This window comes from Myxocyprinus asiaticus, chromosome 9, assembly GCF_019703515.2.
Source record: "Myxocyprinus asiaticus isolate MX2 ecotype Aquarium Trade chromosome 9, UBuf_Myxa_2, whole genome shotgun sequence".
NCBI classification, from domain to species: Eukaryota; Metazoa; Chordata; class Actinopteri; order Cypriniformes; family Catostomidae; genus Myxocyprinus; species Myxocyprinus asiaticus.
In genome coordinates this window covers 34,611,765-34,626,777 of record NC_059352.1, presented here as the reverse complement: position 1 = coordinate 34,626,777, position 15,013 = coordinate 34,611,765, and positions in this window count along the sequence as shown.

Below are 15,013 nucleotides of genomic sequence, written 5' to 3'. Positions count from 1 at the left end.
CCCCCGTAGGGTAGGACCTACCATGGGACTTCTCCACATGACATACTTCCGACAAAGCTCGGCAAGACCATGTGATGTATTTCCACTCAAAATACCCCCCCCCCCCCGGGTGGGGTGTGTTCTCCGCGGTGTCTTCCCCTTGGGAGTGACACCCCCCGACAAGACCTGGTGGCCCCAGTCAGTTAATTCCTTTTTTTTGGGGAGAGGAAAAAAGAGGATAAGAGGCCACGACTGGGCTAGCCTGTCTCTATCTTTTGGGAAGTTGACTTGTCCCCAAAGGGCCATTCGACACTCATAACAGCGTTGGGGGAGGTTACGTGTCGGCCTGGAGCGCTGGCTATGAGGCACACAGTGGTCTGCCCGTCATACATCGCCAGTTCATGTAACACAGTTCAGCCAGTTGCTGCGTTTCGTATAGGGACCCCTAGTGTCACTACATCAACACAACGTCGAGTGAGTGACAGATAGGGAACGTCCTGGTTACTTGCGTAAACTCCGTTCCCTGATGGAGGGAACGAGACGTTGTGTCCCTCCTGCCACAATGCTGAACTACCCACTGAAATGACCTTGTCTAGTTTCCTCAGCACAAAACCTGAATGAGTTTTACCAGCTCCTTTTATACCCGTATGTCCGGGGGAGTGGTATGCAAATACCACTTGCCAATTTTCATTGGCCTTTTATCAACGACCAGAGGTGTCTCGGGCTCCATAAGAGTGATCCCTAGTGTCACTACATCGACACAACGTCTCGTTCCCTCCATCAGGGAAAGGAGGCTACGCAAGTAACCAGGACGTTTTGGTCTTATCATGCATGCAAACATGTTGTAATGATGTTTTTTGGCTTGTAATACTTTCTTTTGCAATGAACAGCTGCCAATGAGTGAAATTAGAGAAATTTCATGTTTCAGCGTAAAATGAGTGAATTCGGACGAAAAATTACTCTAAAGAGCTTTCTAAGCTTAGAAAGATGGTTTTGGGCCTTTGAGAGCTTTTTTGGTAAGTTTGCCCAGTTTTGTGTTGACACTCAGATTTCTTCATTAAAATTAATGTTTTGGCATATCATGCTTGCAAACATGTTGTAATGATGTATTTTGCCGTGTAATGCTTTCTTTTGCAATGTACAGCTGCCAATGAGTGAAATTAGAGAAATGTCATGTTTCAGCGTAAAATGAGTGAATTCGGACGAAAAATGACTCCAAATAGCTTTCTGAGCTAAAACTGTTTCTTTTGGGCCTTTATGAGCTATTTAATGAAGATTGCACAGTTCTGTGTTGACATACAGATTACTACATGAAAATGACTTTTTGTTTCTTATCATGCATGCAAACATGTTGTAATGATGTGTTTTGGCTTGTAATGCTTTCTATTGCAATGCACAGCTGCCTATGAGTGAAATTAGAGAAAAGTCATGTTTCATTGAAAAATAAGTGAATTTCTGAGCTATAACAGTTTCTTTTGGGCCTTTATGAGCTGTTTAATGAAGATTGCACAGTTCTGTGTTGACATTCAGATTACTTCATTAAAATGACTGTTTTTGTCAAACCTACGAATGTGATTTGGATGAGGCTTGTAAAAATGTTACGTGTCTTTGTCCTGTTCAGACTACAAAAATCTAAACAGATTTGAGTCACAGTGTCCAAAAAATCTGTTTTTTTCTGCCTGTTTGAACACAGCCAAAGTGATCGGATTGATGTGAGCATTTATATGTATCAAGCATCAGATCAGAATTCCTATTGTTATGTGAGTACACTGCACGATTATACAGCATTCCCTAGCCATTTGAAGGGGTGGTCACACTTGAATTCACTCATTTTTCACATTTGAAAAATACATTCAAAATGTTCAAATCTATTCATTTTCCAGCAAAAATAAAAACATTCAGCTTTGAAATATACCACCTTTGAATTGAGCCTTGAGGTCAGTTCTATTTACCTGTTTCATGTGACATCATTAAATTACCTCGCTGCCATATACAGTACAGTATATGACCAAAATTCTACATACCTTCTGTGTGCTGCGCTGTGGGATGCGACAAAAGTCGGCAAAACTTTTATTTCTATTTATAAAGTGATACTGCTGTTTACTTACCAGAGCCAAAAACACCAAGTCAACCAGTGATGAAGGTGGAGAGCAGTGATTAAACACTTACATTTATAATACCACAACCGTGTAAGATGTGTGATGATTGTAACACATTGTATAAAAAGCACTATAATGTCACTATACAGTATATATATATTTAATGTGTAAGCTATATAATATACAAACATTGGTCATTAAAGCACATTTGAAGCACATAATTTATTCACGCAACCAGACTACAATGTAAAAATATTTACACAGCAAGCTGATATGGAAAATGCTGGATATGTTTTAAATTAACCATGGTACAAAAGAGGAAACATATGCATGCAACATAAATAAAACACAATAGTAATTAAGCGCCATGTATATTTGCGTTATTTTGTTTGCCTCGGTTACGTTTCGTGTTCTCTTGTTGAGCTAAAAAGCAGTTGTTGCATTCATACAGGCGTACATCACAGACGTTTTGTAATATTGTGACCCAGTAAGACCTGAAAACAACATACACATACACATACAAGTCCTGAATGAGAGATGTTTACGGTGATATTCCACTGGGTGGGTGTGCTCGCCAATCACACGTCAGAATCGCCGGCATCCGGAGATGAATCATGAATACAATTTATTTAAATGTCTGAGAAAGTCAAATCTGGCAACATTTCTGCTGACTTCAGACCTGTACACACTTTTCCTGGCACTTGTCATATATCAAAAGCAACATTTGAATGCTTTTATTGATGTTGTTTCACGGATGTTTCTCCATTCACTGCTGTTGCTTGTTTACGCTGATAGTCACAAATACTGTGGAGACTCACAGCATGTGGAGGCCCATGCTACTCTCCGCGACCCATGCACAATTTACCATGCACCCCACTGAGAGTGAGAACCACTTAATCACGACCATTATATATATAATAAGCACCTTTACGTTTTGGCTCATATCTCCACAACCGTGAGGGCTAGAATCAAAATTACAAAACGTATATCTCCGATTTAATTCTAACATTTTTCCGCCATTTTGACTTTTTTGAAAAACCTACTTTTTCGACCTCCTCCTAGGCCATTTTTCTGATTGGCATTAATTTTTGTATACATCATCTACAGACACTCCTGACAAAAGTCATGTCAAATCGTTCCGAAGATATTAACGATACAATTCCTTTGGTTTAATGCAGTTTTTTTTTTTTTTTTTTTTGAGACATTTGAATTGTAGATGTTTATTTACCAATATAATGACTCCCTTGCTCTTACTTGCGCCAGCACTAAAGAAAACATGTCCACCCCATATCTTCCCAAATTTTTCAGCTTCCTGCAGGGAAAGATGTGTTTCTTGAAGAAACACTATATCATATTTCTTACATTTAAGAAAAGTAATAACCTTCCTTCTTTTTATGGGGTGCCCCAACCCATTTACATTCCATGTGGAGAGAGATAGTACACTTATATTAACATACTGATATAATAGAAAAAATTAATTGTGTGCCAAAAACAAAATTATGAAGACCACATTCCCCATTAGTGAAACAATCAAACCCCGAACATCCCCCCCAACAAAACAAACAGAAAAAATAAAAATGTGCGCATTAACCCCGCGCACGACAGCGCCAACCGGCGACAATCCCTCTAAACTCAAAAGGTCCATGAACGCCCTCGAGTCCCCACAACAACTTTGCCATCGGAATGCACAATTTTGCCTCACAAATTTTGAGGCAAAATTACATAACAGAAAATACTTTGTGAAATAAACCCAGTCAATAGGAAGAATGAACACAAAGAATGTGTATATATTCACAGAACTGTCTCAAAGGTGTGATCTTCCACAAAACAAATTCCAGCTGATATAAAACCGTTCAGATTCCTCGGACAGACAAATGAATGTTCAGTGAGCTGGCTGTTATGAATTCAACGGATGACATAATCATTCCAATGTCTCATAAAAATAATAATAAAAAAAAATCAATCAATAAATAAAAAAACTCAACAAAACAAACCACAGCCAGCAGGAGGAGTAAGCATGAAGAACAAACAGATGAATCAACAGCTGTTGCAAAGGAGTGTTATTCAATAGAACAAGCTCAAGCCGCTAGGCGGAACCAATACAAAAAGAAACAAAACCAGCATCCCGGTTCCCCATGTTGGGCCTCATGTATTCAGATAGAAGACAAAGGCAGGCCTAACACAGTCGTAAACACCTAACTCAAGCCCCCACATTCCGAGTCGTAAATTGTACTGATAAAAATCGTGCCAAAATCAAACAAAGGGAGTCCAAAACAGACTACAAATACCATGAAGCCTTGCTCACTAAAGGATCGAACTCTCAACTCCTATTGGATGAGGCAAACAGAACGTCCCTCAAACATGACATCATCAGGAGTTGAAATACCTCAGAAATGCTTCCGGGATTTGCTTCCAGCAACTTTGTTTGCAGTGTGTAGACACAGCTCATCGCTGCTCTCATGTGCAACCTCGTGGCACAAGGAAGTAATGTCCAACTTGAAACTGTGGCCATACAATCTCCATCTCGCTGGACGAGTTGAGATTACTCTGTGTTCAACCGAACACTCTAACGGATCCGAAGGAGACCGCTGAGCAATCTGCATTTTCATCCGTTTGCCTGCAGAAGTGAAGAGATTAAAGATTTCTCTTCCATCTTCAATCAAGTCGACATTTCTGAGTTCTCCGCCAGCCCGCCGAGAATCAACAGCCGTGCCCGCCAATAGAGCGAGGAAACGGCCTCCCGTCATCACCCGAGCCTCAAGGAACCGGGTCGGAATTAAAGGACGGATGAACATACATTCTGTCCTCATGCGATTCAAATAAGAGGTTTACGTCTGGGCAGAGATAGAATATTATAGTGTGTTATTCTTGTGTTTCAAGGTTTTTGCTTGTACAGTTTACGACCGCCATGTCCGCTCATTATTAATACTCAGGATATTAATTATCACGAATTTGATTTGCTGTATTGTGGTCCAACCAAATTGGACTGTTGTGCATTTTCGCCATCGTGGGTGAAACCGGCAAACTGAGTTATCCATTAAAGAGTAAAAGAACGCGGGACTTTTACGAGCCGTCCACCACGTCTCTGAGCGATAAACTAACAGCTGCTTTCTCTCCCACGATCGCGAAATCGGCTTTAGGGCCGTCACTTAATTCTCTCTCTCTGTCTCGTACTAACCACACACACACTCACACACACACCTTGTGTGTTATAGGATTATTTTAGTTCCCTATCTGTCACTCACTCGACGTTGGTGTTGATGTAGTGACACTAGGGGTCACTCTTGGGAGCCCGAGACACCTCTGGTCTTTGATAAAAGGCCAATGAAAATTGGCGAGTGGTATTTGCATGCCACTCCCCCGGACATATAAAAGGAGCTGGTATGCAACCACTCATTCAGATTTTCTCTTCGGAGCCGAACGGTCATGCTCATTGAGCTGAATTCTACTGTTCATTCACCTCTGCTGGATCTGACGGCACATTTCAGCGGCTTCTCCCTCCTCTGCACTGGTGCACTGCAGAGAACGCCCCTTGGTGCTTCGGCAGAAAAACTAGAGAATATATTTTCTGAAAGAGCGTTTTTCCCCTCTAAAAGAGTATATTTCTCTAAAAGAGCACACACACGGAACGTCTTTTTAAAGACACGTCTTTCTAAAGATGCCTTTTCGATCATGTGTTATTCCTGGTTGCGGTCGTTTTCTCTCAACTTCGGATGGTCATGATCGCTGTCTTTCGTGTCTGGGCGCGACCCACACGGAGGCAGCGTTTATGAATGGTTCATGTTCTCACTGCGAGAACATGACCATGGCAACATTGCGGTTGCGTCTTGCTTTCGTAAGAAAGCAAGCCACCCCAGTGGCTCCCCGCCTCGGTTCTCCTACCTACGGGTATGAGGTCAGCGCAGCTAGCACTGGGGGCGATTTGGGGAACTCAATGGGATCGCCTCCGCCGGGTATCCCCCCGTGGACCTCCCATTCCCTAGCACGCTCATCTGCTCCAATCGGGCTTCCGGATGAGTTCGCCGGCTCGTCGCATGGCGAGTCTGGTTTCTTGTTCGGGGCCCGCGAAGATGATGAGCTCTCAAGCGCAGCATCGGAGAGCGGGCTTGTCCAGTCGGACGCAGAAACCTCAGCTGGGCTTCCTCCTTTGGGAACGGTCGCCCAGTCACAGGCCGATGCCGAAATGACGGACATGCTTTCCCGGGCGGCCGTGAGCGTCGGGCTAGAGTGGAACCCTCCACTCTCCCCTGAACCCTCACGACTTGATGATTGGTTTCTGGGCCCGCGGCGCCGCTAAAAAAACAGCTGCGCCCCACTCCAGTGCCATTCTTCCCGGAGGTGAATGAGGAGCTGACGAAGTCGTGGGAGGCACCTTTTACTGCCCGGCCCTGACTCCGCAGTTCCCCCGCTCTCACTACCCTCGATGGCGGGGTGGCCAGGGGCTATACGTCGATTCCCCCGGTGGATAAGGCGCTCGCGGTGCACTTATGCCCTCAGAGCGCCGCCACCTGGCGTGGACGCCCTAAGCTCCCGTCCAAGCCCTGTAGGCTCATGTCGTCCCTGATGGCTAAGGCCTACAGCGTTGCTGGACAAGCCGCCTCTGCCCTGCACGCCATGGCTCTCCTGCAGGTCCACCAAGCCAAGGTGCTGAAAGAACTGCACGAGGGTAGTTCCACCCCAGATTTGATGCAGGAACTGCACTCGGTGACCGACCTCGCCCTCTGGGCGACGAAGGTCACGACGCGGTCTCTCGGGCGGACGATGGCCACACTAGTGGTCCAGGAGCGCCACCTGTGGCTCAACCTGGTCGAGATGGGCGAGGCTGACAAGACATGGTTCCTTGCTGCCCCCATTTCCCAGGCGGGCCTATTCGGTGACACCATTGAGGACTTTGCCGAGCAGTTCTCGACGGTAAAGCAGCAGAGGGAAGCAATGCAACTGCACCGGCTCTGCCGCAGCCCGCCCCTCCGGCCCGGCCCCAGCGTGGAACCCACCACAGGAAGCCGACGCCACCTGTCTCATAGCCAGCGCCCAAGAACCCATGGAGGTCCTCGAAGCGCCCCTGAGACGGGCAAGCCAGGGACGAGGGAACCCACTCACGTGGAGCTGGTAGAAAGACCACTCCATCCCCCGGTGGAGGGCCGGGTGGAAAATCTTTTGTTGCCTTTTTGTTTGATTTCGCCACACGCCCAAGTGGCTGCGGTACCCAACAGTTCAGCAAAAGAGCGGCTTCCTTCCTCCCTGGGTCACATACCCGGTGTGTACATTCGTCACCACGACTACCGTCCATGAGCTTTTTCTTGCAGGATTGGTGCTCCAGCGGTGCCCTTTCCACCCCTGAGCACCAAGCTGTGGCACACAGCCGCCCCCGATGTGGCAGCCTCCACGGGTTACGAGGACAGGCCTCTTCCTCCCCGTCTCAGGCTGTTCCGGGGGTGGTCACAAGGAGCCAGTTAACTGCTTCGATGTCCCTAGACTCTGCACGGCCATGATGTGCTGTGGCACCTCGCGCTCTGCCCCACCGTGAGGCCCCACCGGCCGGTACATCCGACGATGTTGTCCCCTTGTTCCCCCTCGCGCGGAATTTGGACACATGGCTTGCGCTTTCCAATCCATCGCGGTGGCTGGTCCGGACCGCCCGACTCGGCTACGCGATTCAGTTCGCCAGGCGCCCGCCCAGGTTCAGCAATATTCACTTCACCTTGGTCAAGGGCGAAAATGCTGTCACCCTGCGCACGAAGATCGCTACCCTCCTATGGAAGGGCGCGATAGAACCTGTCCCTCCAGCTGAGATGAAGAAAGGGTTTTACAGCCCCTACTTCATCGTACCAAAAAAAGGCGGTGGGTTGTGGCCAATCTTGGACCTGCGAGTACTGAACCGGGCTTTACACAGGCTCCCGTTCAAGATGCTGACGCAAAGACGCATTCTAGCGAGTGTCTGGCATCAAGATTGGTTCGCGGCAGTAGACCTGAAGGATGTGTACTTTCACGTCTCGATCCTTCCTCGACACAGACCCTTCCTGCGGTTCGCATTCGAGGGTAAGGCGTATCAGTACAATGTCCTCCCTTTTGGCCTGTCCCTGTCTCCTCGCGTCTTTACGAAGATCGTAGAGGCTGCCCTTGCCCTGTTAAGGGAGGTGGGCATTCACATTCTCAACTATCTCGACGACTGGCTAATCTTAGCTCACTCTCGAGACGTGTTATGCGCACCGACTAGGGCTTCGGGTTAACTGGGAAAAGAGCAAGCTCCTCCCGGTTCAGAGCATCTCTTTTCTCGGTTTGGAGTTGGACTCAGTCTCCTTGACGGCGCGCCTTAGGAACGAGCGCACCCAGTCGGTGCTGGCCTGTTTGAAGGCGTTCAAACAGAAAACAGCGGTTCAACTGAAACTTTTTCAGAGGCTCCTGGGGCATATGGCATCCTCGGCGGTGGCCACCCCGCTCGGGTTGATGCATATGAGGCCGCTTCAGCACTGGCTTCAGACTCAAGTCCCGAGACGGGCATGGCACCACGGGACACACCGCGTGGCCACTACGTCGGTCTGTCACCATCTTTTCAGCCCTTGGACCGACCTCTCATTTCTACGAGCAGGTGTTCCCCTAGAACTGGTCTCCAGGCGCATCGTGGTCACGGCAGACGCCTCCAAAACAGGCTGGGGCGCTGTTTGCAATGGGCATGCAGCCGCCGGCCTCTGGACGGGTCCGTGACTGCGTTGGCACATCAACTGCCTCGAGTTACTGGCAATTCTGCTCGCCCTGTAGAGGTTCCGGCCGTTGATCCAGGGCAAGCACATGCTAGTTCGGACGGACAGCACGGCAGCAGTAGCACATGTCAACCACCAAGGCGGTCTGCACTTTCGCTGTATTTCACAACTCGCCCGCCGTCTCCTCCACCGGAGTCGGCAGCACCTCAAGTCGCTGCGAGCCACTCACATCCCTGGCAACCTCAACACTACAGCGGACGCGCTGTCACGGCAGGTTTCCCTCAGGGGAGAGTGGAGACTCCACCCTCAGGTGGTCCAGCTGATCTGGAGTCGATTCGGTCGGGCACAGGTGGACCTGTTCGCCTCCCAAGAATCCTCCCACTGCCCGCTCTGGTATGCCCTCACCGAGGCTCCCCTCGGCATAGACGTGCTGGCACACAGCTGGCCCCCTGGCATTCGCAAATATACGTTTCACCCAGAGCCTGCTTGCACAGACCCTGTGCAAGGCCAGGTAGGACGAGAAGCAGGTCGTCCTGGTAGCACCCTACTGGTCCACCCAGACGTGGTTCTTGGACCTCACGCTCTTCGTGACAGCTCCCCCCGGCGAATTCCTCTGAGGAAGGATCTTCTTTCTCAGGGACGGGGCACCCTCTGGCACCCGTGCCCAGACCTCTGGAATCTCCATATCTGGTCCCTGTATGGGACGCGGAAGACCTAAGTGGCCTACCACCCGCGGTGGTAGACACGATCACTCAGGCTAGGGCCCCCTCTATGAGGCGCCTATATGCCTTTAAGTGGCGTCTATTCACTAAGTGGTGTTCTTCTCGACACGAAGACCCCCAGAGATGCGCAGTCGGATCAGTGCTTTCCTTCCTGCAGGAGAGGCTGGAAGGGAGGCTGTCCCCTTCCACCTTGAAGGTGTACGTTGCTGCCATAGCAGCACACCACGATGCAGTTGACGGTAAGTCCTTAGGGAAGCACGACCTGATGTAGTAAAGGAGGCCCCTCAGGAGGCCCCTCAGCTTTTGAAGATCTTTTGGTCTACTTCACTTTGTCAGGCAGGTCCTATTTAAGTGATTTCTTGATTAAGAACAGGTGTGGCAGTAATCAGGCCTGGGTGTGGCTAGAGAAATTGAACTCAGGTGTGATAAACCACAGTTAAGTTATGTTTTAACAGGTGGGGCAAACACTTTTTCACACAGGGCCAAGTAGGTTTGGATTTTGTTTTCCCTTAATAATAACAACCTTCATTTAAAAACTGCATTTTGTGTTTACTTGTGTTATCGTTGACTAATATTTAAACTTGTTTGATGATCTGAAACATTTAAGTGTGACAAACATGCAAAAAAATAAGAAATCAGGAAGGGGCAAACACTTTTTCACACCACTGTATAAATATATATATATATATATATATATATATATATATATATATATATATATATATATATATATATATATATTTTTTATTTTATTTTGTATTTTTTTTGGTGTGTGTGTGTGGTTGTTTGATGTTTTTTCTGTATATCTACTCATGTGTGACCACGGGGATATTTGTTTGGGGGCGGGGATTGGGAGGGGTGGTTGTAGGGTTTAAATGTTGTTTGTGTGTGTGTGTATATATATATATATATATATATATATATATATATATATATATATATATATATATATATATATATAGATGTTTCTGCTTCTCTTTATTATTGTAAGATTTGATCAGAAATGTTAATTACAAAAAATACAAAATAAATAGGCTAAAATTGGTGCTTATGAGAAAAACATTATTTGCCAAAGTTTGCAAGGTTCATGGCATTGTGTCTTAATAAAAGTAAATATAAAAAATAAATTAAAAAAATGTCTATGGTGGTTACAGCCATGATCATAGTCAGCTTACCTTACAGAAATATAGGGATGTATGTGCCCAACCTGTCTCTTCTGTTCACTGAAAAATTGTTGACTTCTGCGAGTTTGATGTTGCTGAAGGTCTTTTTTTTTTAATGGTTCTGGTGGCCCGTGGGTGGTGGGTTGGGTGTTGCCACGTGGACGTGGGGGAATTGCTAATGATCTGGACCATTGTTTTGGAGGGAGGGTCATGGTACGCATTGTTAGTTAATGAGGTCTTACTGTTTCCTTCCTTGGGAGTTAAAGGTTATCTGGACCATAATTCTAAAGTGAAAACACATTATAAACCATTAATAGTAACTGAGGTGTTACTTGTCAGTTAGTAATGAATACTCAAGTGTTTGTTCCTACATTTTATTCATTTAATCAAACAGATAGTTAACAAACATTCACAGACATTAAAAAAAAAAAAATAGATAATGGATAATGCTTTTAATTGCTGGTGCACACGATTACTACAAGTTTTAAAAGTCTTATCTCTTAACATAAAGTAAAATAATAAAATGATGTGTCTAAAGGACAAGTGTGTTGATCTCCACAAGACTTCAACAGAAAACGGAGAGAAAACCTGCGAGCAACATGAGGCCGATTCCACATGTGTACTTCTGCCCTAGACATCCCACTCTGTAAATACGTACAGTTCTAATCAAATTAATCTGACATGTTTCCTCCTTTGCCTATGTTCGGTCTGAACAGAACAGAATGTATGTTAAAGTTTACCGCATGCAGTCGGATCGACGGGAGGGCGGAGCAAAATCGTACTCGCTCTTCTTTCAGTTTCAGCGCAAGCACTGAATATGGTGATTGGATTAGAAGTTTGATGGACGTGTCACTCATTCTTTTTTTTTTTCACTGGATCCATTACTCAGAAAAAAAAACGCACTTCACATAAAATTAAACACTTATTGTAAGATTAACCTACAGTATCTATGAATAAGAAATTCATTTTAAAAATGTTTTGTAAAAAAAAAAATTGTATATTCAAGTGTACTGTATATTCACTGATTTGTCGTGCTTTGCCATGGCCCTCACTTTGAAATAATGGCACTTGGCTCATTGCTTGTGGGTTGCCGGAGTTGTTTTAAGGGGACCTCCACCAGCAGTGTCAAACATGCTGAGGTTGGTGGTGTATAATGAATGGAAGAGATATCCCAAGGAGTACACATGTTGGGCACATACATCTGTAAGCTGACTATGATACTCTACCAGACACTGTAGCCATGATTGTAATGTTTAATGTTTGTGTTCATGTATATCATGTCTTTTATTTTGTATTCTAGTTCCTGTTTCATGTCATGTGTTCCCTAGTCATGTGGTGTCCTGTTTTCCCTCCATGTTCATGTGTCTTGTTTTCCAATTCATCGTCTTCGTCTTTGTCATTGCCAGTGCCAGCAGCATCGTTACAGAATACTTGACCTACAATGAACCCAGCAATCCAGCTCCTCTGCCTACCTCAAGGGAATCGTCCCCTGAAGGACTTTTGCGCTCTGGCATGCCGGGTGGACTTTAAAGAGGTTGCCCTCAAAGACATTTTCCGTTTTGGATTAAATGAGCCAATCACTTCACTGATGCCAGGCGGTATTAGTATACGTCAATATACGTATCAACCTCACCCTGCAGATTATTGGTTCCACGTTCACTGTGGGGGAGGCGGATGCTGAGCCAGAGCTGCATGACATGGCCGGCGAGCCAGAGTTTCACGTCATGGCTGGCGAGCCAGAGTTTCACGTCATAGCTGCCGAGCCAGAGTTCCACGACATGGCCACCGATCCAGAGTTCCTCGACATGGTCTCTGAGTTAGCGCCATCTTTTGCCCCGAGTCCTCAGCCTGCTCCATGCCATGTCACAGCAACGCCTCAGCCTGCTCCATGCCATGTCACAGCAACGCCTCAGCCTGCTCCATGCCATGTCACAGCTACACCTGAGCCTGCTCCATGCCATGTCACAGCCACACCTGAGTCTGTTCCACGCCATGTCATGGCCACATCTGAGCAGGTGGACCCTCCGAGCCCTGGAATCTGCCTTGGCCTGTCAGTCCCTCGACATCGCCTCGGCTCTGTGTTCCCTCAGCTCCACTGCAGTCCTTCAGCCTGTCGGCTTTGCCGGGGTCCCTCGTCCCTCCGGCTCCTCCTTGGTCATCTGGCTCCGCCTTGGCTCTCCGATCCTCTGGCTGCACCTCGTCCCTCCGATCCGTCAGCTCCACTGGGGACCTCCTTCCCTACAGCTCCACTTTGGTCCTCAGCCCCACCGGCTCCGCCTCAGTCTTCCGATCCCCCAGCTCCGCCTTGCTCCTCTGAGCCTCCAGCGCCGCCTTGGTCCTCCCTGCCATCGGCTCCACCCTGGCCCTTCGAGTCGTTGGCTACTCTCCGGGCACCAAGTTCCATGGTGTCGCCCTTCAAGTCTCTCATGGCTCCGCTTTCCATGGCTCCACCCCTCAAGTCTCTCACAACCCCACCTTCCACAGCTCCACCCCTCGAGCCTCTCAGGGCCCCACCTTCCATTGACTCTGCCCTGGTCCCATGCCCCACACACCCTGTCTCGCCAGGCCAGTGGGATATGTAATGTTTAATGTGTGTGTTCATGTATATCATGTCTTTTATTTTGTATTCTAGTTCCTGTTTCATGTCATGTGTTCCCTAGTCATGTGATGTCCTGTTTTCCCTCCATGTTCATGTGTCTTGTTTTCATTGGTTCATTGTCTTGTTATCTTGTTATCAGTTCTGTCTGTTCATTGGTCATCTTTGTCATGTGTTCTCCTATGTCTAGTATTTAAGCCCTCATGTTTTCCATTGTCCCTTGTCAGGTATTGTGAATGTAACTTTGTTAGATAGTTCATGTCAAGTTTATGTCAATTCAAGTTCATGTTTATGTTTTATTCACGTTTATAGTTAGGGTTTTTGGATTTCACGTTTGTTAATAAAATTGCACTTGGGTTCTTCACATCATCTTCATCGTCTCTTCGTTTTCATCATTGCACCAGCAGCGCATCGTTACAATGATTTAGAGAGATGTTATGTTCATAAATGAATTCCATCAAAGAAAGCATGTGAGGTGCATGTTTCTCTGAAGGAACATTTCATGATCATGTTCAAAATAAAAACATAATCATTCACATAAAAAAAAACGCGAATTAGGATGCCGCGGAGAATAGCGTGAAGCCTCCACACACGCTACGTCTCTGCGGTAATGCGCTCAACAAGTCACGTGATAAGATGCGTGGATTGACAGTCTCAGACTCGGAGGCAACTGAGATTCGTCCTCCGCCGGAGTCACTACACCACCAAGAGGACTTAGAGCGCATTAGGATTTGGGCATTCCAAATTGGGGAGAAAAGGGGAGAAATAAATAAATAAATAAATAAATAAATAATAAAAATGCAAATTAGCTAATTATAGCACAGCGTGTGGCTGATTGTCACAAAATGTGATATGTGGCTTAGAGTTGACACCCTGCTTGTGTATAGTAATTTCCATTAACCTCGGCCATTCCCAATACGAGTTATAAGGTGCTGAAATTTGATTGGCCGTTTGCGGCCATTTTTATTAATTTGTAAAATTGATTTAAGAATATGTTTGCATTTGAACCAAAGAAGATGCATATTTAATTTGAACTTTGTCGCTCAAACAGCTGCAAAGTTATCACAGTTTTTTAGTTGTAGCGCCCCCTAGGGGTGAAATTGCAGGAAATCTTGCTAACATCTTTTAAACGTCCTGTTGACTATGTGTACTGAGTTTGGTTACATTTGGAGTTTGCGTTGAGTAGATATTGATCAATTATTCAAATCGTGTTAATTTGAAGGAATTTTATCGTTAATATCTCTGGAACAATTTGACGCAGCAAAATTATTTTGATAACTTTTTGTCAAAAGGGTCTGTAGATGATGTATACTAAATGTTGTGCCGATCGGACTAACGATCTAGGAGGAGTTCAAAAAAGTAGTTTTTTTCAAATGATTCAAAACGCCGGAAAAAATGATAGACAGAAACAAAATCAGAGATAAACATTTTGTTGGGCTTGACTCATGGAATCAGTGGAAAAAACAATTATGATTCTAGACCTTGCAGTTGCAGACAAAAATGAAAAGTGTTTATTATAGCGCCACCTTGGGTCAGATGGGTGTGCGTTTGTGCACCTGAGTAGTGGGGGGGATTTGAGATCATCCTGCCAAGTTTGGTGTCCCCCACGACTAACGGTTTCTGACACCCAGACACTTTTACGGCAAAAAAAAAAAAAGAAAAAAAAAGAAGAAAATCAGTACAAATACAATAGGGTCTCAGTAGCAAAGCTGCTTGACCCCCTATAAGAAAATCCTAATGGATACAATAGGGT